This window comes from Lagopus leucura, unplaced genomic scaffold (assembly GCF_019238085.1).
Source record: "Lagopus leucura isolate 7727_CA_CO unplaced genomic scaffold, USGS_WTPT01 Super-Scaffold_100002, whole genome shotgun sequence".
NCBI classification, from domain to species: domain Eukaryota; kingdom Metazoa; phylum Chordata; class Aves; order Galliformes; family Phasianidae; genus Lagopus; species Lagopus leucura.
In genome coordinates, this window is record NW_024962263.1 from 16,034,226 (window position 1) to 16,058,730 (window position 24,505).

The 24,505-nt window shown below is 34.7% G+C and overlaps 1 long non-coding RNA gene across 1 annotated transcript in view; it reads left to right on the forward strand.

Annotated features, from left to right (window-relative positions):
* LOC122178505 overlaps positions 1–24,505 on the forward strand; it is a 46,876-nt gene that overhangs the window by 9,074 nt on the left and 13,297 nt on the right. Inside the window, exons 2-3 of the long non-coding RNA XR_006178356.1 lie at positions 3,525–3,593; positions 8,915–9,084. This is a non-coding gene — a long non-coding RNA (uncharacterized LOC122178505). The remainder of the gene's footprint in view (positions 1–3,524; positions 3,594–8,914; positions 9,085–24,505) is intronic.

Here is a 24,505-nt window from a genome sequence, read left to right on the forward strand (position 1 = left end):
AGATAGATAGATAGATAGATAGATAGATAGATAGATAGATAGATAGAGATTTGTCTTGTGCCCACTCATGATTTTTCACCCACTCCAAATTCTTCTATCAAGCTATTTTCTGTTGTTCCTGAAGCTAGATTGCTGGCAAATGTGTTTGTGTGAATTCTCAATGCTTATTTTTTGCCAGTAAAGCTCAGCAACTAAGGGATTTCTGTGTTTTAGGAAATTCCAATGATTGAAAACATTTCCAAATTTAAACAGGTATTTCTTTCAAACAGAAGTATTTTTTTGATCTTAAAACATGGCAGGTTTTGCTGGTTTGTTTTCTTACTTTGTCATATTTCATTATTTAGAAATAAAATCTATGTGATTATGAAATGAAGTCTTGAGATGCCTCATTTAAAAAACACTAGATCAGATGCCTCATTTAAAAAACACTAGATCAAAACATTCTAAGTCTTTTGAAGAAGTCTGAAGTGAACAATATCACCAACACTAGGCAACAAATACACAACTAAAACTTTGGTGCCTAGTTTCTTCTACTCCTTCAATCAGGAAATAAAAGAAAAAAAAAAGAGGCACCTCTACAGACTGCTGTCTGAAATAGAAGAGGTGATTTACCTCTGGATGGGTTGAGTATTCAGTTATTATAGACAGAACCAAAATACTCACCTGGATAGTTGCTGAAGATGTGGACAACTAAAAACGAATGCCTCAGACCTACCACCTTTCTGCCAAATTCAGTTTTCACAAATCTTCCTTCTGGTTATTAGTAAGTTGATTTATTTATGTTCCCAAATCAATTTTATTTTTCCAAAAAATCCAAGACAGTTACTTGACTGTGCAACGGATGGTATCTCATTCTCAGTTTACATGTTATTATGTTTATACATTATCTTCATGTTCCTTCAAAATGATAATGTTTGTGTAATCCTGCAGAAAGAAGAGATTGCTTCTTTGAGAGCAGCCAAGCATAAGTCACAACAGAGGCATCCAAACTGGTAGCTCAGGGAAAGGCATCAGGGAACAAGCAGTCCCAGGGCAGCTGTCACTTCTTATCTTGCATATCAGTTGTACCTATACTAGTCGCCCATATCTGAGGGAGACCACAGAAATGACAGAAAGAGCAGCTCTGCAGAAGCCAAGAGACCTGGCAGAGCTTGCTCCAGCTGAAAGTTATTGAACTGATAAAAACCAAACTTGGAAGCAGGAATTTGCCTGCAAGGCCTCAGCAGAATATCACATTAATTCTACTTGTTTCTATTCTATCTGACCATACTTAGAGCTTCCTTTGTTTAAAAGTTATGAAAAAGCTTTTTGTTTTCTTTATTTTTAAACTTAAAGCTTTTGAAGAACTCTCTACACAGGAAAGTTTTGGACAAATTCAAAGCTTAGAATGTTCTGGGGTCTTGCCACAACAGATCTCCAACTAAATAATTTCATCATATTTCCTTAAGAAATTAAAGTTCTCTCTACAATCATGATCTTCTATTTGAAGCCCCAGCTTTTTTCATGAATTAAAACAGAAAAAAATTGGCAAAACAGACCAGGGGCAGTAGCTTATGAAACACTGTGTTTTCAATTTTCATTTTGGGAATAAGAAAGAGTTGGAAACAAAGATCTAAGTAAATACTTATTCGCTATAGTGGAAAGGGTTCTCTAATGGTTTCTCAGTATGATCATAGTCTTAGAAAAATTGACTGAAATCTGCGTTTATGCTCAATCAGACTTTGCAATATGTTGGACCGAATTATTAGAAAGATATATGAAGGAATCAGAAAAGAAGTAAACATGAGAAATGCAGATAGAATATACGTAGGGTCAGTATATTGCCCAGTTGATGATTTAAGGATTACTCTACCAGCAATATCCTGCAATGGTTACTTGGAAGAGATGCTTCTGTAAGCAAGACCACAGAACAGATGTTGCAGTCCATGTAGGCATTAGTAAAAGTTCACACAAAATTTTTTATATGTGTGCAAAGTTTGAGACAAACCTAGTGAATGTGTTCTGCTAGAAACAGTGTCATTTTATGCTTTGACATCACTTAAGTCATTTGGAGAACAGTGTATGTTGTTGCTAAAAAAGATGGAAAATGAAGTAGTTAAATATTCTGAAAGTTAAGACCAATAAATTAATTTTGGCCATTATTAATTTTAACAGATAACTAATTAAGGCTGTTTTTGAAAAGCAGTCCAAGATCCTTGACTGAAGGAAGGAAATAAATTTTCAACAGAGGAACAGATTTTCAAGTCATTTGAAAAAATTTTCAATACTACTTGAAAGTCATATTTGGAAAACGTTGTATGTAGTTTTGCTGTAGCCTGAAGGTTTCAATAACAGAAGAAAGTTCATGAACACTGTAAAAAAGGAAAAATGAATGTCAAGGTGCTGAACAAAATCAAAGCCATCAGTGAAAGTGGATACATTGCTTCTAGAACATTTAATTATACACTCTGAATTTTGACTATGAGGTTCATTAGCTTATTTATTTATTTATTTTTCCAGAATGTTAACTACAACCTGAAATATTTTTAATATTGTGGTTTAAAGTTACACAAGATTAAATGGCCTGTTTCTCTTCTGTAAAAAAAAAAAAAAAAAAAAAAAGATTTTTTTTTCTTTTTTTTCTCCTTCCACCTCCCATTTCCACATTTCACTGTGAGGCAGTTTATGTGCAAAAAATATTGAAAGTTTATATCTTAAATACATATTCATAATGTAAGATTTTAATAAACTGCGACAGATATTTTTATGCTGCCACCGGCAAAACAAGTGAATTTAATTAAAAAGAAGATGAAAGACTGTGAATTGACATGAGCTTGTTTTATGCAGAGCACCATAATGGATTCAAAAGCCACCGGAGATCAAGAAAAGGGGAGAGATGAGAAAAGAAGGGAGTTGTGCTGGGGGGAATTGTGCAGCATAGGGAAAAAAAACAAAAATAATAATAACACCGAAGAAGTTGTAAATAAATGGCATAGATAAATCAGGGTGGTTTTTTGTTTTTTGCTTTTTTTTTTAAGGAAACACTAGCCTCCATGAACTTTCCACTCTCCAATGCCTTATCTTTCTGTTTTTAACATCACATCATAAAAACACAGAATCCGGAACACAGAATCCGGGGCTTTTCTATTTTATTACTTTCACTGCCTCTCATGTAGAGAAAGGAGATGAGCATCTGTTCTTGCAAATTGGATTTGTGCCCTTAGCTCCCAATAAATTACCATATGATCCAAATCATTTGCACCTGTGCAAAGTGGTAGTCTCCAGTCAAATTTACCAATTTTTTTTCATCTGATACTTAGTAGATTTAGCTAAACTTTGAAAAGTCACATCCAAAATTAAAGCAAAACAAAACCAAGCAGTCTAAATATTGACTCGAGGTATGTTTATTGAATGTATTACAATCCATTAATTTTCATCTATTGGCACTTTCTGGAAACTCAAAAGAAAAAAAAAAAAAAAGCAACTGCATAACAAACTGTCATAAGGGAACATTGCACATTAATAATACATTCCTGTTTTCACAGCCAAAAGATGCGAACACTGAGGATATTAACCTCCTTAAACTCTGAAGAGACAACTTTTGCAAGAAATAGGTAAGATTCACAAATCCCACTGCCCTCCACACTTCACAGATTTTCTATGATCACAGACAAACCACCTCACCCTTGACATACACTTCACAAATCTATAAAAGTACAGCCTTATGACCGTAACAGTATTTTCCTTAATTCTAAAACAGAGCATCACTACAACACTGCTATTCATACTTGAAGTTAAAGATTAGCAGGTGAGACAGATGCCCCAAGGCAAAGTTAAGGATCATTAACTTTAACAAAACAAAAGATCATTGTTATTGCAATTGCACATCAAGAAGATTATGCCTGTTATAAACTACGCTCATAGCTTTGTTTTGTTATGGGTGAGTTTTTAAATATTCCTTGAAAAGATTATCTGATATAAGATTCACTTTCCTTGTTTTTATTTTGCAAGCAAATAAAACTTTTATTTTTGTGTTCAGAATCTTCTATACGTTCTTCACATGATTGTTAGTATTTATGCCTCCATACCTATAGCAATTCTGTATAAACCTTGTTTACTTGCAGAACTGGTATCTCAAAGGACATTGAGCATGGGCTTAATACAAAAATCAATGTCATGTAAAGTAAACATTTCCATTATCTCTCTAAATCAGAAGTCATCTTTCCTCGCTGTGAAAGATACTTATGAACTTTTTCTTCAAACACTACTAGACTAATGGAGCACATTTTCTACATCAAATACAAGAGTTTTTTTCTTCTTTTTTTTTTTTTTTTTTGTTATGTACACAAATTCTCAATCCATTTATCTTGATGTCCTTTAAAACCAAGTGCTTTTGAGCATTCAGAAATCATCAACTACCAAAATGTTTGATATAGATAAATAATTCAAGAGTTTTCCAGAAGACTTAAACGTGTGCCTGTACCATATCTCCCAGCTCCCAAAACAGTTGCCTGGATGACATAGTAGGAAGTTGTAGGATAAAAAAAATTTAAAAATGAGAACAAGTCACTTCAACATGTTGCAAATCATAAACTCCATGCTAATAACTTTTTCCTGACGGGATGACAGTAACAGTTCCCAGATCTTGTCAGAGAGATTATAGTTGAGCTGCCTGTCCTCTGAGTTCTTAATTTTCATGAGTGACATAATCTCAACTGTATTGCTTGTAATAATGCATTGGATTGAAGAGAAAGTACAATTTAAGGATCAGGATAAAGCCAAATGATCCTTAATACCTATTTCTGCACTTAATTAAAATAGTCAAGTCTCATGAGAGACCTCAGACTCAACCCTTCATACAGACCCATTGCTCATATATTGTTCTTGTGGACAGCATGATTTACAAACCGAATGTAGGACATTTGGGTTTAACGCAGCTATAAAAAGATGAGATTTCAGTAGAGAAATCCCAAGGTCCAGATAAATGGCTCAAGGAAGATGTAGAAAGCAAATTGATTTGGGAGGTAAATGAAGTTTGATGAAACTTAGAGTGTTGCAAATTTCAGGCTGACATATGTAACTAAGATCCACGAAGTACATTTTAACAGAGATTAAATCTCAGAAAGAAAAATAACAGATGAAATTAGAACTAAATTGTGAGCAATTAGATGTCTGATTTTGCAGTTTCTGTTTGTCAGATTAGCCTTCATGTAAGCAAATAAAATAAAGTCAAGAATGAAGGCTGGAGAAAAAAGAAAAAGAATGAATTCTTCGTAACATATCAGTTCTGATTTGCTGCTAGTGGTAATAACCTATTTGTGTATCAGCTAATACATTTGGTGAAAACATGGAAAATTATATGGTGCTAAAGTCTTTTCAGCTTTTCCCCCTTGATCTTAATCTCAGTAGTTTTCTAATTCTGTAACGAATTTTTTCTATTTCTCTGATTAGGGGTATCTTCTTTTTTGTTTTACATCTTAAGATCATTAAAACTACAGTTGTACAGATGATCTGCAAAGATTGTGATATATTTTTGAATGTTAATGCAAGTAGATTTTTAATCAAGCCAAAAGTTGTATTGTGTCAGTTCCTTAGGGAGAATACCTGAGTCTGCATATGAATATTGATATGATATCTAAGCTTCAAATGTTTTTGGTGAAGCTGCAGTCATGCAATCAGAAAGCAGTTGAGACTATGTGAAATGGTGAGGATCTGTCACAAACTGTGAATAACGAACTTTGGACAGCTGAAGACAACTTCAAAGTGAACACATCAAACAACTTCAAGCTACCATATGTCTGTAGCTAGTCTACAGTTAACAGTAATAGCACTAATAATTTACAAGAATAGAAGATCTAAGTAGTTTGCCAACTCCATAGATGCAGAAATATCAGCTGAACAAAAGCATGCTGCTTTATAGTAAATATTTCACTAACATGGTCAATGAACAATGCAAAGATTTTTGCTAATTTTATTATTTTTGTCTGATAAAACAGAACTTCTGCAGCTATTTTCTCTGAGAAAACTATTATTATAAAAAAAAAATAATTAAAATAAAATAAAAATCCAGCCTTAGTTAATCTAGCAAATCTTTTACATCTCATTTTACATAAACAGAATCTATACTTGTCGAATAAGACACTCACATAGAATAACTTAATAACACGGTGATCTGGAGGGCAATAGTTCTGTAATATTCAGTGTCCTTCATTTTCTAAGTTGCTTTCCCATCATACTTTTCTTATTGTACCTCCAAAATCCTTGCAAATCTTTCAGTTCCTCTCCTGTAGCTTACTCTGCAGCTGCCCCAGATGGACAAGAGACAGCATGTGCTGTGGCTGACTGCAGGGTGTGTGTGATCCTTCTAGCCAGAAAGCATATGTGTGCTGATGGTCTTAACAGCTGGACAAACAGAACTAATAACTGCTGATCTCATGAAACTTGTTGTATTTTAATTATCTTCACGACCTTTAATCCTCTATAAATTTGTCTGAAATTAATAAATGCATTGAAAACTTTTTACAGGACAGACCATATGATTGCAGCACTGCCTCATTTCTAGAAGAATACTAAGGAATATTTCTAAACTATCCTCGGTCTTATGAGAGCAGGCCAGAAAATAAAGGATCAAATTCATGATATTTTTTGAGTCAAAAGAGCAGAATTAGTACCAAAGTTCAGTGCAAGATGCAAGTAAAATCTTGGAGGACAGTGTTTTCTATTTTAGTCTTTTTTGTTATTGAGAACAAATAGAGGAAAAGTCTAAAGACTAACTAGTACGTGAAAAGGCAAGCCATAATGACTGCTGTATGAGATTGGGACACTCAGTCAGTGATTGGTACTCAAATTTGAGATTAACATAGTCCATCACTGGGTCTGCTGAAATCCATCTGCTTGAAAAAGGATGCATGTTTGAGATATATTTACTTCACAGGAATTTTTATAGTCAAGAGCTATGTGGAAAGTTCTTTTGGTGGCTTTTGCTTGAAGGTGTGGAAAAGTAACTCTGCAAGAATAGGGAATTATATTATATCAGTGTATGAGTAAAATTCTACCCACCTTAATGAGTGAAAAACAGCTGAACTGTGTCCATAGACTGTCCAGCAAATAAAACCGGATAATGAAAACATTCGTAAAAATTACAAATGAATAGAAAAACTATAATGAAAATTGGTTTGTCACTGTTAGAAAAAATCCATAAGACTAGTTCATCCATCTGTAATTCTGAAACGGATGAGAGAAAATCATATTCGTACTCAAAATTTTAACAGTAGTATTACTGAAATATGTTTTAAAGGAGAAAAATAACATGACACTTTTATTGAAGGTAGCTTGGTTGTACCTTTTATACCAGCTTTGAAGCTACAGTAAAGTAGCTTAAAGCCCTTAGAACATTAAGATTTCCCTACTATTTATGTCATGTCCCTCATTCTGATTTTTTTTGTGATACATTCAAAAAGTCCGTGTCAAAAATTTTGATTCTTCAGATTCAAAATTAATTTTCTCAGAAATCAATAGAAGATTTATCCCTTTTTCACTAATCCTCAGAAGATTTACTGTAGAAACCTATCTCTTTGTGGTTAGCCTTACCCCCCTGGGAGAAAACCAAGCATGATGGACTGAAAGCAGGAACATAAAACTACAGCAAAGATGTAACATCTCTGATCATTTAGCATGGCTCAGAAGGAGGTGTTCTTTCACACTGCCTAATGAATATCAAAGTAAGCTTGCCTGGAACACATTTTTCAGTAGCAGACAAATGAAAGGTACACTCTTAGTGAGACCAGACCTTGTCTCATTGCTAACTTACAAAGACCAGTGATTCTTTCTTTGTAGAGCCTTTATGATGCTAGAGAAAATCGTATCGTATCTAAAATAGAACAAATGAATACATTAAGTTAGATATGAATACAGATCATTTGAAACACTGCAAATAAAGAAATGCAAACTGCTGGAATGCTCCTGAACTATGTATACTATGCGCAGGTACTACTACTAGCTAGTGAGAATGCAGAAAAGCTTAACTAGGCCACATGCACAAGTGTGATTTATCAGAAAGTAAGAAATTGTGTAATGAAGCCAAATTCAAATCAGTAGCAATATATTGTGCATCTTCGTACACATTAAATTAAGGACTATCAAACAGAAAGACACATTTAAAGGTGACAACAAACTTTTTTGACTCATAAGGGAACTTCCTAACTTCCTAATCTAACAAGAAGTAAATGATTCAAGTGAACAGAAGAAATACAAATGTAAAATATAAACAGTCATTTCGGTATCAGTGTCAAATTAACTAAAAAATGAAATCTAAAATCTGTTTTAATATTCAGGGGAATATCTTTTCTACATTCAAGAACATCCAAATAAGTTCAAAGGAAATGACTGCTCTTTTTTTTTTTCCCCCCTAGATTTTCAGCTGTTAACTAGTTTTTATTCTCAACTACAAGAAAATCTGATATGTTTTTGCATCATGTTAGTTAAATCCTCAATGAACATTCTCAACCTACACCTTTGGTGTTTTTTTCTGTAATGTGAAAGCACTGTGTACTAGTTCTACGCTGTGAGAATTAGGACACTGCAGTCAAGAAGCAGAGAATATATTTTCTCTCTTTCTTTACTTTAAAGGCTAAATAGAAAGAAGACAATCTTGTTTTCTTGTATCCCATCAGAAGAGGATGAGGAAAAATGACTATGTTCCCTTTAATCTGTCTTTATCATCTTGTCATTTTATATTCATGACACAATTTGATATAATACATGTTTTTCTCTGATGTCTAAGAGGTACAAAGAAGCAAATCACTGTCTTGGTCATGTGCTTAAGAAATACCTTAAAGTACAGAACACTTGACTGAATAATAAAATATAATATTCAAAATTTTAAAGCTAGAATTAAATTAATCAGCCTTTTTATTGTTGTTTCTCAACATTATAGAAGAACATCTTTTAGAGGAATTTAAAAATACTACAGAAGTTCTTCTTAGATTTGCTAAATTCTTTATTATGAAGAATCTTTTCAAACATGAATGGAATCCAGCATCTAAATTCCTTGGGATGAAAATAATAATGACTGAAAAGGAAAGATCCCATGCCACTTCTCACTAGGTAAGGTCCTCAAATTCTTTTTTAATATTGCTGCTACCTGAAGAAAATACAAAGCTTTTCAGGCTGTATCTCTCATAAGCCTCTCATTTTCATCCTGTTCCTCTTACGCTTTTCTTTGACATTTTTTAAAGTTGGTGATTAATCATATTAAGTTGGTGGAACAAACATAATATTCTAATTATAATGTGTTTTGCTATGATTTTGCTGATGGCAATGATAAAAAAATTCTTCCTGCCTCACTTTATTTACATATTGGATAAGTAGCACTGGTTATAGCACAATGGTTATTAATATTTTAAAGTGAAATTAAGGAAATTAATTAAAGGAATTCAATATAAGGTTCCATTAGTATCATAACTATCATCCACATATTATATACGATACCAATATATCTATATTTATTTTTTCTTCTGTTCTATCATTTCTAGTTGACTCTTGAAAGCACCCAATTTGAAGTGAACTTCACATTCACTGAAATGAAGTCCTCCAGCTAAAATATCAGATCCCTATAAATCCATCAGAAAACACAAGATCTGTAGTGAGAAGGCTGTATTCTATACCATTACTAGAAAAAAAAAAAAAAAAAAGACAAAAAATCTCTTGGAGTGCTTGAGTAGATCCAGGAGATGTCTACTGACTTTTCAGTGACAATAATTGAGCACTGTGACACCATTTCATTAAAAGATACATTTTCAATATTCTTGAGGCTTAAACCTTGATGATCTATTACCCCTACCATCATGTTTGTGGAAAGCAGAGTTAAGATGTCATGCCATCAGAAGGGCATAATTTGTAGAAAGCACATCAGAATTGATAGTCAGGTGCTATCTTCAGAGTAGCAATTAATTCTGAATGTTTTCTTGACTTACTAATTACTTACTTTGGTGTGAAATGCATACGAAATGCTGCAACTTGGGACCACTTAAATGTGTAAATATTATGACAACTTCAACTTATTCATTTAATGTGATTTTTATCTAAAAAAATCTAGATGTATTAGAAATGTTATGGGCGAAAACCAATGCAAGTGCCCAAATAACATAATATGTTATTATGTTGTAATATCTCTTTCTTCATTATGGAAACTCATTACATATAGGCGCTAACACTTGTATGCCTTACAGGTATGAGATTCTTCATTAGTTTTTACTCCTTCTCTCCCTATTAAAATCATCAACATTATACAGATTCTGTGTGAATCTTAGCATTTCCTTACAGAAGACCATTTCAATATTGCTTGCATTCCATTTGGCAAAATGTGCGCTTGATCCGCCTACATACACAGGATTAGCTGGAAGTTGTACAGTTCAGTTTATGATGCACTGAACTCAAAGTAGCAGTGTTAAGCCTACTTCTCATTTGCATTTATCAGTTTCTTGTTTCTGTGCTAACTACATCTCATGAAGCTACATTTCTACCTAGACTACAGTCAAAGCAAGAATATTTAATTAGGTTTTTGGGTTGTTTTGTTTTTTTAATATAAAATATTGTATAGAGTGTATTGTAAGCCACATGGGCAACAAACTGAATCCCTTAAATCCCCTTATTCCTGGTGTTCTGGATGTTGTAAAGCAAAAGAGGAAATAATCACAGATCCCACTACCTAATTTTTAGTATTTGATGAATTTAAACCAGAACATTACAGACTTGGTTACTTCTAAGCTTTATATTTTGCATTAAAAAAATTAATGAGATACAAATCTTGTTTGAAGAAAAGCACTATAGAATCATAGCTATCTTAGTTTAAATAGTGAAATAGTAACAGCTTTGTAAGTTTTTAGTGTATGCATGTAACTTTTTTAACCATTTATACCAAATAATGTCATGCTATTGATTGATGATTATAACATCTTGAGATAATTTGGGTTTCCAAGTACTAAAAAAAAAAGTCCTAAAAAGGAGAGGAATAAATAGCCAGGACAGAAGTAGCACATATGTCATATTCTCCCACATATGTCACGCCTATGAGACAATATGGATTCTTTCTGGGAAGAAAGCAACTCTCAGAAGATCCCCTACGTGCACCGCACTGAACACCTGATGCACACGTATGTTATGGCATCATAGTAAGCCATGAACATGTCTTCTAATATACATTTCAATAAAAAATTATTTTTGTATGACATGTTTGTGCCAAAGTTGCACCTAGAAAATAAGTATCAAATAATAATAGTTACAGCAAAGCTTTCTATTGAGGATTCTACTACTTAAAGGCTCTCAGCTTCTTTTCAGAGGTATTGAATGCTCTTGACTTTGCTGAATACAATGGAAGCTGAGAACCATCTCTTTGTATGATATTTTTAGCACTTAGCAGGATTGGAAACATAAAACAAATAGTTTTCTGACTAGTTATATGATGTTACGTACACACATTAACACTTTCAAGAGTTGACTTTATATACACTCGAAAAAAAAAGTGTTGCAATTTTTATTTTTTCTTCTGTTTTGACTTCTCTCAAATACAGTGTTGTTTTTTGGGTAAAAATGGGCTTCAGAACTTGGTGACCTGGAACACAATTACAAGGAAGGAAGGGAGGAAGAGAGGAAGGGAGGGAGGGAAACCTGCTGCATCTGAAGGCACTGACTCACTGACTGAGGCGTGTGAACGACCCAAATCCTTTACTGCACGTTCTAACATCCCTTGTACACAGCTCCAAGCTCCCTCCTGTAACTTTCTATCCCCCTACATGTCAACAGAACACTTAACAAGTCTCCTGCACGTCTAGACACTAACTGCCCATACAAGTGCTCCTCCAATCAGGGCCACAAGTTGCTTCTATTCACACTGCTTCTGCCTTCAGGGTCGTCATCACGGGGAAATTATGTGGCCCACTTGACTTCTGCTTGTCTCCTGGAGACAGCTTTTGTTCTCAGAGTTCTCTTCCGTACCCTGTCAAGCTTGTTTTTCAGTCTCTATTCTGAACGTCTCTTGAACCCCCATACCAACCAACCAACAACAACACCAAAGGAACATGAAAAAAGAAAAAAAGAATAATGAAGCACAAACAAATTGTTTAACTTAGAAAGTGCTAGGAAAAAAAAAAGTCAAAATAATCTGGTAGCTAACTAAAAATGTTTGTAAGCAACTCTTTCTGTCCTATGTTCTTTCAAGCAATTCACTGATCACAGGCTTTGTTTCAAGTCAGTGGGTTTCCGGGATGCATAAAACCTTGCAAATACTCTCAGGTGCTCCATGCCACATACAGTAGTCTCAAACATCTCTTTGTCAGTATATTTGCTCTCCAGGAAAGCAGTTATCTTCTCCATGCCTCCAATAGCGAGAACTTGCATGTTTATACCTAGAAGACTGTGATATAAACTCAGAACATATGAAAAACAGCATTAAAAATGTATGCTTATATAAGTCAGCATAGACAGTCATGAACTCACGCTGCCAAGGTGTTATTGTCATGGGAGCACAGATGCATCTCTAGGCTAATAAATCCTTCCTCTCAGTAAAGTTCTTCCTCTCATGAGTTTGTGATTATATAATATGTATAGTATGTACAGACTGCACCTGCCATAGCTGCTCTGTGAAAAGCAAACTATTTGGTACTCTGAAATTGAATACTTCTTGGAGACTATAAAGTGTATAGTAGATGCAGGTTTCTTGACTCTCTTAATGCCATTAAAGGGTGCAGTAATATTAATATTTTCTCAGTATTATTTTAACAGTTTTCGTTTTCTTTATGAAATTTTGATCTATATGTAATCCATCAGGGTCAAATAATATAGCAGACCAGCAGCAAAGAGTGTAAAATTAAAGAAGAGAAAGAAAAATTATAGTGGAAGCCTCCTTTCCCACAGCCAGAGCTGTTTTCTGCTGCTATTTACCACCTACAAAGAGCCCGTTATTGAAAGTTGTCAAGGGGGGGAATGCTGAAAATATGGTACTGCTGTGCTCTGTTTATTGAGTGGGACAACTGAGAGACTGACAGTGAGCCAAGGAGTACAACATTGGCTCAGAGTAGCCTCAGTGTTTAGGACAGGGCAGCACCTCATCACCAGCATGAAATACTTTCTGTCTTGGATACTCTGCTTCTAGATGGCATTGTATGTCCATATAATTTTCTCCAATCTTTGTTAACAGAGAGTTAAATAGACAGGTACATAGAATCAAAAAGGTATCAGAGAATAACCTTTCCAGTAAATTTGAGTATTGTTCTCCTCATCACACTCTGTTTTTATTTTCATTATCTTGTCAGTCACAGATCATTATACTCATTTTCTCAGCTGTTGATCAAGGCAAGGTCATGATTCTCTTGTGTCGGGAGTCAAGGAAACATTTTTTTTCTTTCTTTTAGCATGCTCATTTATAATTAAATTAGGAATTGTTGTATTTTCTCTCTTTTTAAGAAGAAAATGAATAATCTTGCTTCATGGACCAGATGTTCAGATAACATAAATCTTGGTAGCATGGCTGACTCTAAATATGTCTAGCTCCAGAAAAGGGCTTGATCTCATCCTTCAATTCCTCTGAATTTTCTCACTCCCACCACCTCTTCTGAATTTCCTATCAGTTTGGCATATAGCATTCATCAAGCATTAATGGTGATTTAATGTGAGATCATCCAGATACCCTATTCTTGTTCAGAATTACTTGGTTGTTCAATATGTCATTTTTCTTCCAAATCCCTTTAAGTACTCTACTGTCATAGCATGGGTTGATTTCCTCTGAAATGTAAAAATCTTTAATCTTTAAAAGCTTTCTTATAATTTCCTTTGTTTTGATAAGCAGTTTATACTTATTAATCCCTTCCAGATACTATCATAGTATCTCACAGACCTATTCTTATAGTACTGAGAAGCTGAAATTGTGTCTGCTGTCTTTCCTTTCTTGGACCAACTCAGCTCTCATTTATAGTGTAAGTGTTCCAGACAAATAATGTTGCTTTCATCTCCATTTTCAAGATTTTCAGAAAAACCTCTGCATTTTTGCTGAACACTTTTGTATAGAGGTTAACAAAATTTGGATAAGCTAATTCTTCATTTTTTTCTTGTGCTGCTTTTTAGTGCCTTTCATTAAAATGATCAGAATTACATATATTTCTTTGAGCAAGACCACAGTCTTTGCACTTTTCACCACCAGAATTATTCTCAATATGTTTACACTTTCCTGTTCTCAAAAAAAGCTGGCAGAAAATGAAATTACATCAAACATGATTCATAACTAGTATGTTTCCAGGGAAAGGATAACCTTAATATGAACTTTAATGTTATTGACTTTGTAGAAGGCTTGCAAACAACGTAGAATCATAGAATTGTGTGATTTGGAAGGGATTTTTAAAGGTCATCTAGTCCAACTTCCTTGCAATGAACAGGTACAATGTCTCTAGAGATGGAGCATCCACAGCCTCTCTGGACAACCTGTTCCAGTGTCTCACAGTTCTTGTCATGAAAAATATTTCCCTTATATTCAATCTAAATCCCCCCTCTTTTTGTTAGAAACCACTTTGTCTTGCCCTATCACAACAGACCCCACAAAATATTCCGCCCTTTTCTTTCTTATAGCCTCCCTTTAGATACTGGTAGGCATCTATCAGGTCTTCCCAGAGCCTTCTCTTCTCCATGTTGAATAGCCCCAGCTTTTTTCAGCCTGTCCTCATAGGTGAGAAGTTCTATCCCTTTGATCATTTCTCTGGGTCACCTCTGAATGAGTTCCAACAGGTCCAGACTCCACATATAGATGCAGAACTCCAGGTGATGTCTCACCAGCACAGAGCAGAGGGGTAGGATCACCTACCTCAACTTGCTGGCCATGATTCTTTTTATGCAACCCATTATTTGGTTGGCCTTCTGGGCTACGAGGGCACATTGCTAACTCATGTCCAGCCTGCTATCCACCAGAACCCCATAGTTTTTTTACATGTCTGAGCTCTGTCCTTACATCCTCCAGCTTGTACTGACTTTGGGAATTGCCACAACCCAGATGCAACATCTTGCACTTGGCTTTGTTGAACTTCATGAGGTTCTCCTGGGCCAACTGGTTGAGCCTGTCTGGGTCTCTCTGGATGGCAACCCAAGAGGACTGGCAGGCAGCAGCATAAAAATGCAAGATGGATGGAATATAAGATTTGCATTTCCCTATGAATGTATAATGCTTTCCATTGATGGAACTAAATTAGTGAATTATCACAGATTTTCTATGTTTCTTCAAAATAGGAAAACATTATAAATTAGAAAAAAAACCCAATATTTTAATACATTAATTTTCTCTCTTATCCTGCAGCCAGTTTTTCCTACTGTTCTTGCTGTACTATTTTTACTACAGCAAGTGCTTTCCATTTTTACTGTGTAGTGTCACTATAGTAGTGTTACTACTTTTTCTTTGATAGCATGAGTAAGGGTTGATTGTTCCTAACCACCTCACCTTTACAATTTTAAAAAGTGGCCTGGAACTGTTCTGTCCTTCCTGAGACTCTTTGAAGCATTTTGATTTTTAGTAGGCATATATTAAAGAGTTTTTTTGAAAATAAGGCTTTTTCAGAGATACCTCAAAATTAGCCTTCAAAAAACAAAAGCATCCCAAACCACTTCTCATTTTTGAAAATGTAGGCTGCAACTCATGGGAAATACCATTAAAAGGAGCTATTCATGCACTGTCCATAAAATCAATGTGTAAAAAAATGTTATGTCTTGTTCTGTACAAGAATGGAAAAAAGTAATACATTACACAGTTAAACTTCCTTTTCTACCCTGCTGTGTGAGATGGTTTCTCATCTTTATCTGAAGGCCATCTGATAGATGCTGTTTTGTACTAGGACTTTGAGAAAAGGCTGAGCTGAATGCAAGAGATGGCAGTCTGACAAAAAATAAAGACATACTTCCAACTGCACTGAACATGACTTATGCTTCTATCTTGAGTGATGTATAAGTTCACAAGTGACAAATATTTCTTTTAATATATTTATATGAAATCCCTAAACTGTCCAACATCCAATTATTTTTAATGCTATTTCTGTAAAGCAAAGTGCTCTGTTCAGAAAAGAATTACTAGTCTGATTATACTTTTTTTTTTTTATTGTGCACATAAATGATATTGGCATTCTGAAATATGGATTAGTAACCTGCGACTATTCTGTCACGCAAAGATAGCAGGCAAATGCAAGAGGAAAGGCAAATAATTAAGCATAATGTAGAGTCACGTACAGATTAATAAGAAAGATGATGTATAATCTAAAAAAAGATGGTATTTCAAATGTTTTGGTATGTGAATGACTAAAGCTCAGAGGAATTTAAAGCTTACAGTGTTTGCATGTAACACTTGTCAACAGACTTGTTGTGTATGTTGCTTTTTCTGTGCTTAAATCAATTTCATAAAAATTTCAAAGCTAGACATTAACAGCATCACATTAAGATAAAAAGAGGGAAAAAAGAGGGCATTACCACCCTCATAAGATACAAAGATATGGAGATTCATATAGATGTCCCAAAATATTTTATTAAGAACAAAGAATTATTGAAATACTGTTCTAGCATCATCAGCATAGGAGTGACTCCTTGCAAAAAACAGCAAAGAAGATGCTGATGACAGGTGGTGCATACAACATGTCTGGAGACTCATGTGGAAACCAAGAAGCATAAACTGTTTATTGGTCATTTTCTTATCCTGAGGCTTGAAGAAGGCAATTGTAATACCTATCTCCTGACCTCCTGACCTATTAAGAAATTACTCCCAGTATTTTTCATTATTGAATTTAGCTTCTCTTTTCCTTGAAATGTATCAGCAAAGGAATGGCCAGGACAACGTTTCCAAAAGGAAATTCTTGTTCTTGAATATGCTGAAACAACCTATTGAAAGGCTACTGAAAACAGAAGTCTTGCTTGTCATCCGACAACAACTTATGAGGCTAGACCCAAGATTTTAAAGATTATTCAGAGGTCTATTGTAAAATCAGAAAATCATATGTTTCAGACCAATATCAAGCTAACCCTCTGCCAGTTCTCCCCAGTGAACTGTAAAACAGTCCTTCTCAACTTCCTCTTTCCTGTGTGGACATCTTTTAAGATCCTTGGTATGTAGGCAATGCAAAGTAAATAGGACTCTTTTTTGTTTGTTTGTTTTGTTTAAATATTAAGTCTGCATTTTGTAAATACCTCTAACAGTGATGAAAATAAATTTCCATCAGCAGATAACAGCTAGCTCTTGAAAGTATACCACAGTGGATTATCTAACTAGAAAAATACTTCTATTGTTGCTAGCACAAGGAAAAATTCCTTACCATGTTCTCTTTCTATTTCTCTCCCAGTTTCTTTTATGTTATTAAAACTACACTATTCATGACAAATTCTGATTTTAGATCTTCATTACACTGTGTTTTTCTAGGTGGTAGCTATGAGTAGGCTTCTTTGGCTTTTGTAAAAAGAAGCTGCACATTTTCCATAACATTTAACTTTATTTTTCAGGTCAGAGTCCTTCAGAATTAAGTGTAATCATTGCTCAGCCTAGATAGATGCACAGTTCTTTTTCTTTCAAAGAAAAAATGTTGTCGTTTCTTTATCATACCAATTATTTTAACACAGACCTGTAAGTATATTTTTGTACTTAAATAGATTCACACAGTGAGCAGAACTGTGAAGTTAGAGGAGACCCTGTGGATATTTTAGTCCAAGTCTTTGCTCAAATCTGGCCAACCACAACAGGTTGCTCAGAGCTTTGCCCAATCAGATTTCAATGATTTCAAGTATGGAGTCCCTGCTCTAGTGTTTGACTATCTTCAGAATATAGAAATATTTCATTATATCTAACTGGAATTTCCACATTGCAATTCATATCTGTTGACTCTTGTCCTATCACTATGCATCTCCAAGAATTTGGTTCTGTATTTTCTACGCTCTCCCTTTAGATACTTCTAGACAATAATAACATCACCTCTCGGCCTCATATTGTCAAGGCTGAATAAATCCAGCTATCTCAGAACTCTCTGTCATGTTTTCTAGTATATTAATGTCATATTTTCCACTGACATTACAGTACTGTGGCCCTCAGTGAGATTCACCCCAGTATCAGTGTGTATCCTGCACTGGGAAGCGCCAAATGGAAACTGTTCCACATTCTGTCTCACAAGGAATTAACGGAGAGAAACAATCACTTTCCTTTGCTTATTGGCTATGACCTTCAGAGGGCAGATCAGTGTGCAATTATGGTGTCCATCATGTGGAGAGAAATTAATTCTGGGAGACTACTTCCATAATAATCCCAAGGACTGATGACCAGATGGTTGGCCTGCAGTTCCATGGATGCTCCATCTGGTACTTCTTGTAGATGTGAGTAGCAATTTTCCAATCATTACAAACCTTTATCATTTACTATGACTTTTTGAAAATAATAGTGTCCAACTAATTACGTTGTTCAGTTCTGTGTGAATCCTGTCTGGTACCGCTGACGTATGTATACTCATTTGTTTAATGCTCCATAACTCTGTCTTAATCTATATAGGAAATACTACAAAGGTATTGCTTCATTATCCTACACTGTACTTGTAAGCTCAGGGACCTGAGAGGCCTGAGGGCAGACCTTATCAGGTGAAAACTAACAAAAAACGTAACAAAACAAAAAGACAAAACACATAGCCTCAGTCAGAAGCAGGCCAACAGAATAACCTCATTTATTATGATAAGGGTCTGCAATCATAAGAAATGGTATAGCAGTTCAAGAGGAATCCTGATCAGTTCATATCTGCCTAGCTTTTCTAGCTAATGGGAATAATCCTAACAAGGTTTGGATTCTTTCAAAAAAATCTTTCCAAATTAAGTTTTTCTTCTTGCTCTCTGTTAGATGTGTTTAGTTCTGTTAATTTTCTTTAACTATATTTCTTTAACTATGTTGGAGAAGCGATTAGATACTAAGACATGCATATTGTTTCTTGAGGTTTTCTGTCTTTTTTTTCTTCTTTCAACCCTATTGGAAGTTGTCTACCTTGAATTCAGTGAGTTTTTTGATATTGCGTCCCACAACTTCCTCACATTAAGTAGGAAATGTGTGGTGAAGTGAATGGAGAACTGGCTGACTGGCAGAGCTCAGAAGGCAGTAATCAGTAGCACAGACTCTAGTTTGAGGCCTGTAGCTGTAGTGTTCCCCAGCGGTAATGGGTCTGGTCTTGTTCAACATCCTCATCAATGACCTGCGTGAAGGAATAGTATGTACCCTCAGAAAGGTTGCTGATGGCACAAAGCAAAGAGGAATGGCTGACACACCAGAATGCTGTGCTGCCATTTAGTGAAATCTGGACAAAAAGGAGAGTTATGTGGAAAGAAACCTTATGAGGTTCAACAAGGGCAAATGCAGAGTCCAACACCTAAGGAGCAATAACTGCAAGCATCACTACAGGCTAGCCACTGATCTGAGATCTGCAGAGCAAGGAAGCTCTGGAGAAAGAAATAGGTGACCTCATGAGCAACAGATTGACCATGAGCCAGCAGTGTTCCCTTGTTGTCAAGAAGACCAATATATCCTGAGATACATTAAAAAATGTGGCCAGCAGGGCAAGGGAGGTGATCCTCTCCTTCTACTCGGCCCTGTTGAGGCCACGTCTGGGATACTACAGTTATCCAGTTATAGTCCAGTTATTGACTCCCCAGGACAAGAAAGACAGGGAACTTCTAGAGGACTTCAGTGAGTGGTGACAAAGATGATGAAGATGATAAGGGGACTGGAGCATCTCTCTCATAAAAAAAGGCTGAAAGACCTGGAACTGTTCAGCCCGAAAGAGACTGAAAAGGGATCTTATCAATGCTTATAAATATTTAAGGGTAGGAGTCACATGGATGAGGCCAGGATCTTTTCAATGGTGCCCAGCGACAGATCAAGTGGCAATAGTCCCAAACTGGAATGCAGGAAGTTCCATATGAACATGAAAAAAAACTTCTTTATCTGTGAGGTTAACAGAGCACTGGAACAAGCTGCGTAGAGAGGCTGTGGAGTCTTCTTCCCAGCAGATATTCAAAACCTGCCTGGATGCTTTCCTGTGTAACCTACTCTAAGGAACCTTCTTTAGCAGGATTGGATGATCTTCATAGGACCCTTACAAACTTCATGATTCTGTGATTCCGTGATTTTGCTTTACTGAGGTCTTTATACCTTGGGCAAAAGTGGCACATGAACCAGTGTGGAGATATAAATCCTATACAACATCACTTGGTGAAGAAATTTTTTTGTTTCTTTTGTGGGAAGGAGCATTTCACTTTGGTTTATGTTCTGATTTCTTGAGGGTTGGGCCATACTACCATGAAGCAGAACAACATTTATATTGATTTTAAATTGTTACAAGTATTCAAAACAAGATATTTTATTGAGTACAATAAATACTGCTGTATTTGCTAGACTGAATCACTGGCAGATGTGAGCCAGGAAAAAATGAGTAGTCTGAATAGCAAGCAAAAGACATTATTCTTTGTAAGTTAAATGGAGAGGTTTTTTAGCATGACTCAAGCACTATATTCATTCAGCATATTTATGTAAATAAACCAATATTCATCTGCTGTTATATTGCCATTTCTAATCAAAAGTAGAAAAAGTGTTAAAGGAAAGCATGGATAATCACTAGTAAAGAAATTATATGATAATAGGGAACAAATTATTCCTTTTCAGTATAAGTTTTCAGTTTCACTTATCAGCATAATACTGATGATGATTCAGAAGAATTATACTCCATTTCATGGGGTCTGTAGCATTATCATCTTACATGGTAAAAAAAAAAAGAATCTGTCTGGAATAAAGACTTTGTTTTTTTAAAAGGAGAAATTTTTTAAGTACTAATGTGTTCTAAGAGCTGTCATTTTTGTGTATGTATTTCCTGCATTGAATAGACCATTCTGTGGCTATAATTCTATAATTCAAAAAGTAAGATTTCAAAGGTTCCCCTACAACTTAGTCAGGTTCATAGAATAATGTTCTGCTGACAAATTTTGCTCCTCTAGAGATGAGACTTTTGGGTCTTGCATTCCATACTGTTGCAGAAAACAGAATGATATCATAAACCAAGATATATTCATAACAAACCTACATTACGCAGCATGAATAGGTAAGTGGGCTAACTGTAAAATGCACATTTTACTTCTCCTGTGGCATTAAAAACTTAGCACCTGGTAAACACCCTGTTTTCTGAGTTCTTTTTGAAAGTCTCACAGGGATAAAACTATCTTTTCTTCTCAGAAGATCCAGCAGTCAGCACAGATATTTACTCTGGCTAGTGGGTTGAATTCATAAGGACTAGAGAGAATACTAAAGAGCTTGAGAGATGAGCTCCTGTAAAAGGCACATGTACTATCTGCTTTAAAAACAGGTATAGTTAATCTTTTATTTTGAGAAGAGATGCTTTACACAAACAAACATATTTTGCTTATTATCTTTCATTGTCTCTTGAGTTTGTTGTAGTATGTTACAACTGCTTTATAATAGTTTGATAGAGCAGTTTGCTCTGCTCAGCAATAAGTGCATGGACCTGGATTTCATGGCATACAATTTAGATTCAAAAGGGATCAAAAGTGTTGTATTACCATTACATTTAATTTGTTATATTTAATTATATAATATAAAAATATATTATATTTAATTTAATTGCACAGGAACCGGTACAAAAAGTTGTGATTTTTTGGTATTGTTGTTTTGTGCATTGTAAGCAAATTAATCCTTGGTACAGCAATATTTTTGAGGGAGTATTCATAGAAGCAATAAATATGGCACTTGTTTGCATGGAGTCACTTTTCAGAATGAAGCCATATTTCATTTTGTTAAAGAGAACTCAAGAACTGGCATCTGCTAATTAAGCTAGACTGATGATTTGATTGCCTTTTGTATTGATACCCTGTTTGATCTTACACAAATCATTTACACTCTTTGCCCTTCAGGGTATTCCCTTTGAAGATGCATATAATAATTCATAGCTGCTCTACAAAGATTTTGAGAACTTTCATTTATGTTTGTAAAGTAGTTTGATGTCACTGGAAGAGAAATCACTGTAATCATCATAGAAGTGCAAAGTGTTTTTAGCTAAAGTACACACATTTTCACAGGACATAAACAGTGAGCTTGTTGAAATGAATACTGGCCATTGACAGTCAATAAATCAGGAATGTACATGAATATTTAGTGACTAAAATTTACTTGCAAAGAGAAATCCTTGAAGCTGTCTATGTATCACTGTGCATAAAAGATCCAGACAAGTTTTAAATCAACAAAGAATCAATATGATAGAATATGTACAGTAGTAAAACAGGAGGAAGAAAAGAAACTGAATTGATTATGTATTTTTCAGTGTATTCACTTTAATACACCCACATATTTTGCAGTCATATTAAGTAAAGTTGAAATTAAAAGTATAGCTATATTCACACAAATTATGAAAGGAAAGATGACTTTTAAGTCATTAGCACGAAATCAGTCAGTTTAATGAAAGGAGCCCAGATAATGCAATACTATTTTTTTAATACTTTTAACCTTATTAGCTTTTCTGAAGATCTAATATGTTGAACTATATGAAACCAGCTATTCAATTTCAGAAGATCCTAAGATTTTCTTTTGGCAGACATTATAAGTCAGACTGACAGCAGCAAAATCTAAATAAGCTCAGGAATTTTATGGGCATTATCATATGTCAGGTATTCTACACTTAATTGAGCTCAAATCTGTTCTAAAACTAACACCAGTAATGTGTCAAACACTGTAAAATGTATCCCAATATTTAATTAAGCCAGGATTTAATTAGGCAAATCCACTACATACATATTTAAAATAAATAAATAAATAAATAAATAGATAGATAAATAAATAAATTGACCATGGTGGCCTCAAAGGTATTTGATCCATTAGAATATTTCTTTAAAATTATTATTATTTAACATGGTCATTAACTCAAGGAATATAAGGAATATTCAAGGTTGTTTCTCTTGTATTCAGAAGCCAAGAAATGCCTGTATCTGTTGTTACAGATACAGCAGAGCTATATCCTTGACTGTTTTCCGAATAACAAACTTACTGCAGAGTTAGGGAGACATCTCCAGAAAAAAAAAAGAAAAAAAGAACTTCTGCCAGACAAAAGCAATGCTAAGATGATGATCAGGAGAAGGGTCATGGTACTTCCACAGTGAAGACAAAATGTTTGGCTGAAGGCCAACACTGCTGGTAAAGGAGAGAATTGCTTTTTTTACATTAGTTCCTTCTGTAACTGAGTTTGGGCTTGTAACATTGTCTAATCACTTACGATAACTCACCCAAGTGCAGTCAGTGGGGTTTTCTAATCATCAAAGAATCATCCCTCATGAACTCAGCTCGATGCCACAGCAACTCTCAGTACACAAAAGTTACCACTCTTGCTTTCCAGTTTTCCAAAATAGTTTAGATAGAACTCATCATGTTCAAATATAAATTAATAAATAAACAAACTAAGACAAAGTCAAGGTAAAGAAAATTTTTTTCATGCAAGAAAAGGCATACATCAAAAGATACTGACAAGCCACTGCTTATCATCCTCAATACTGTTTTGGTGTGATTGGGAATCCTATTAAAATACTGTTATTCATCTTTGTTAGGCTTTCCAAATACAAGAAGTCCTATCTGGAGAACTGTGTCTGGAATTGCCATCCAGTAGTCAAGTAATTTCAGGTGTCCACTTCAGAGGCAATCTCCAGAAACAACTCTTCTAAATCTAAATCTAAACAGTCTCTCAGCCTCCAGTTCATAGCATGAAAGTAGGGCTATTTTTTCTCATATTTTCTGTTTGTTGTTAGCTGATAGCAGAAATGTATAAATTTTAATTTATGATTAGATACTGTTGCCCATCCAGTACTGTACCATCTACAGGAATCAACAGTATCAACAACCTTCTAATGATCTGCATTATTCCTCTTGTCTGGACAAATTAGCATTAAGTAAAATGCTTCTTTGAATCCAGAAGTTTTATTTAAAACAGGTTTGTTACAATTTCTATCATGACCCTTGTAGTTGAAATACTCTTCTTACTATTTTGCCTCTTACTGGAAAACTTTCCTAGTTATACCTCATTATTCTATATATTTTCTTTGCTTGCAGCTTTAATAGATACCTGCTCACAGATTCCCTTCAAGATCCTGGAAACGTAGATAGGGTATATGTTACAACCTTGATTTTTTAAGGATCATTGTCCCCAAAGATAACAGTTTTTAAGCAGTCCTCTTAAAATTATACATAAACAGAATTAACATAATACGAGGGTTGCTCTGAATTCATCAAGAATTCATTTCATAATCACACAGATTTTATTTCTAAATAATGAAATATGACAAAATAAGCAAAATCTACCGTATTTTAAATTGAAAATATACTTCTGTTTGAAAGAAATTTCTGTTTAAATATGGAAATATTTTCAATCATTGGAATTTCCTAAAACACAGAAATCCCTTATTTGCTGAGCTTCACTGTCAAAAAAATAAGCATTGACAATTC